Source organism: Galeopterus variegatus, unplaced genomic scaffold (genome assembly GCF_000696425.1).
Source record: "Galeopterus variegatus unplaced genomic scaffold, G_variegatus-3.0.2 Scaffold2321, whole genome shotgun sequence".
NCBI classification, from domain to species: domain Eukaryota; kingdom Metazoa; phylum Chordata; class Mammalia; order Dermoptera; family Cynocephalidae; genus Galeopterus; species Galeopterus variegatus.
Window position 1 is genome coordinate 257700 of NW_007728432.1, and position 3723 is coordinate 261422.

Here is a 3723-nt window from a genome sequence, read left to right on the forward strand (position 1 = left end):
CCCCCAGGGCCGAGGGGGTCTTTTCCTTTCCCTCCCGATGCAGAGAAGCAGAAAGAGACGCCGGCCTGTGGGAGATGGACCAGGATTGGATGCTTGCTTGCAGAGCCTGTTTTTTGCTTGTTTTTGCTTTTTTCTAGAGACTAAACAAGGCTGGGTCCAGTCTTATTTTGAGACTGTCTGCTGACAGCATACCCAAAAGTCAGAGCAACGAGGCCTTTCTTGAAGGGGGCATGGGGTGGCGTGGTGCACCTGTGTCTACCCAGGACATGATCCCAGAAAGAAATAGACCATTGTTGTCTGTGCTGGTTTGATTGATCCATAAAATCATCACATTGTAAGCTGCTTGAGGACAGTCTGCTCTTGCTCACTGGAAGTTCTTCAATAACTAGCCTATTAGAGTCACTCAATATATGTTGTTAAATAAATGAATGAGTTCTGGGAGATTGTTAGGGGCAGGGATTGTGTCTTTTTCATAGGTCCACTCCTGATATTTGTGGGGCTTAAGCTAAGAGCACACGGGGAGACCGACTTATGTCTCAGTATTTAAGAGGTCAAAATCAAGCTACAAACTGTTAAATAAAATACTTTCTATTCTCCTACCTTGACATGTTTGCTTTCATAATTACAAAGCAGAAGTATTTGCAAAGCTTTGGTTTTTATATGATTGAATATTGGTAAACTATACAAGTGAACTTAAAATTATCATTGCGTGCGAAGAATGTTGATAGGATGGCGATAGTTGGATAAGCATTAAGGACATAAAAATTCATGAATTATACACTTGCTTTATAATTTTTAAAAATGGAGCTTGATTTTTTTTTTTTTTGGCTTTTTTTTTGTGTGACCGGTAAGGGGTTCGCAACCCTTGGCTTGGTGTCACCCGCTCCGCGCTCGGCCAGTGAGTGCACCGGCCATCCCCATATAGGATCCGAACCCGCGGCGGGAGCGACGCTGCACTCCCAGTGCTGCTCTCCCGAGTGCGCCACGGGGCCGGCCCTGATGTTTTAAAATTAATTTTCCTTGCCTTTTTTTTTTTTTTGGCTGGCCAGTACAGGGATCTGAACCCTTGACCTTGGTGTTATCGCACCACACTCTAACCAATGAGTTAACTGGCCAGTCCTCTTGCCTTAATTTCATTAGAATCACTAATGATGCTGTCCTGAGCTTTTCACATAGTTTGTGTTTTATTGACTGTATGAAAGATTAAAAAGTAGATTGAATTATACTCAAAGTGTAAAATATATGAATGTTTTCATCAAAACACTAAATGTTAAAAAATAAAAATTAAGGGCCGGCCCGGTGGNCCTTTCTATAAAAATGAAACTACTTTCAGTCCTAATGTTTAATGTCAATCTAGATGCCAAAATAAAGAATTAATATCACTTTTCATTGATGTTATGTTGAGACCTATGTATATGTAAATTAATATGAATTAAGGGCTGGCCAGTTAGCTTAGTTAATTAGAGTGCATTATAACACCAAGGTCATGAGTTCAGATCCACATACCGGCCAGCTGCCAAATAAAAAAAAAAATTGATATGAATTAGCTAATATTGTAAAATGTGCCCTAGTTGCCATTTGCAACTGTTGACAATACCATACTAATCTGTGAATACCTCCAGAGCCACAGACTGGAAATAAAGCAAGAAAATGGATATTTGCTATAAATGGGAAATGACACTTGTTGGGGTGAGCCTCAACTGCCGTCACGCTGGAGGTGTGTAATGAGTTAATTGCTCTCTTCTCTTACCCGAGATTGGAAGATGGTAGCGGTGCTTAATCATAAGAGAAAATATGGGTACAACTACCATAAAATCAGCACAAACAGAGGGGCAGTCAGAATGTTCTGAACCACTGGGTCAGTGGTGTGGCTGATTGACATAGGGTATCAAGAAATGAAGTAGATGCTTCACCTCTGTAGGCAGAAAAATTTTAGGTCATGTGGGCCAAAGTTTGACTTGAATCATCCTTGTGAGAACTCAGGACGACTAACTTTTTATCCAGACCTAACCCCATTCACAGACTTGGGTCTCTCAAATTGATGGGGAGCCATAAAGGAAGGGCTATGTGGCTTGGCCATAAGTTTATATTTTAAATATTCCCCTAAGCATTTCCCAGAGGGACCCATCGCCATTTAACAGGGTGACTATGCACTGGGAAAAAGGAAATAACCAGGCTCTGCAGCAGTTAATGAAAATGATCTCAGAACTAAAGCTAATCCCTGGAGACCCAAAATGCCACTGTGATCCACTGGTCAAGCGGATGCTTATAAGAATCAGATGGCCTGAGAGAATCTCCAGGGGGTCCGGTGAGATCACAGACTTATCCGGTGGTTCTTTCCGTGGTCCTGGAATGCACCATTAGCAAAGATATACTTAGTAACTGGAAGAATCACCACGTTGGTCTCATTTGACCCATGGAGTGAGATTATTGTAGAACGGTTCCTATGGAAGCCCCTGGAATTGCCTCCTTGTGCCAAAATAGTAAACCAAAAGCAATACTGCATCTTCAGGGGAATTGAATTGTGCCCCCTCAAAGACTTGGGAGGTTCAGGGCAAGTGACTATACTCACGTCACCGTTTAAGTCATGTGTCTGGCTGGTGTAAAAGCCAGGTGGGGTCTAGAGAATGACTATGGGTTTTCATAAACACAATCAGGAGTTGATGCAAATCCCAGAAATCATTCTGGATCTGATCCCTTTACTAGAGAAGGTCCTGGTGCCTGGTGACCTACTAGAACAGCAGTTTCAGACTGTGGACCTTGGATCAGTAGCTTCAGCATCACTGTGGAATTTATTAGACATAACACATTATAGGACTCCACCCAAGACCAGCTGAATTAAAAATTTTGGAACTGTGGCCTAGCATTTGTGTTAGAAGCTATCCAGGTAGTTCTAATGAACACTAAAGTTTCAGAACCCTGTACTGGAAAGTACTTTCTATTGCATCCCAATCTAAAGATAGTTGAAAGGAATTTACCTTCACTTGTCAGGACACTGCTACACCTTAATTGCGTTACCTCAGGGATTTTCCAGTTCTCCCACTCTCTGTTGTATTATATAGGACCTTGCTTATCTTGACAGCCCATAGAACTTTATGAGTGTCTGTTATATGGATGATATTGTGCTAACTGGATCTGGTGAGTGGGAACTGACAAGCACCATAGATGGTACATGCTTGGGGGACGGGGAGAGACCCTGGTGGAAGTTCAGGGGGCTGCCACATTGGTGAAGTGTCTTGGGTTCTAGCAGTCTGGGGCATGTTGGGATATCCCCTCTAAGTTGAGAAACATGTTGCTTCGTCTTGCATAATCCACCATGAAGAAAGAGGCTCAGTGGCTGATGGCTGTCATTGGATTTTAGAGGCAATGTACAGAACATTTGTGTGTGCCCCTCTGATGCATTTACTGGGTACATCATAAGGCTGCTGGTTTTGAATGGGACCCAGACCAGTAAAGGGCTCTAGACCAGGTCTAGGCTGTGATGCAAGCTACCCTGCCATTTGAGCCTTAAGACCAGCAGACCCAGGGCTGCTGGTTTTGAATGGGACCCAGACCAGTAAAGGGCTCTAGACCAGGTCTAGGCTGTGAGGCAAGCTACCCTGCCATTTGAGCCTTAAGACCAGCAGACCCAATGGTACTGGAAATGTCTGTGGCAGATGCAGATGTTGTTTGGAGTTCCTAACCATCTCCAACAGTGCTGACCCAACTGTATAAGGTTGGAAG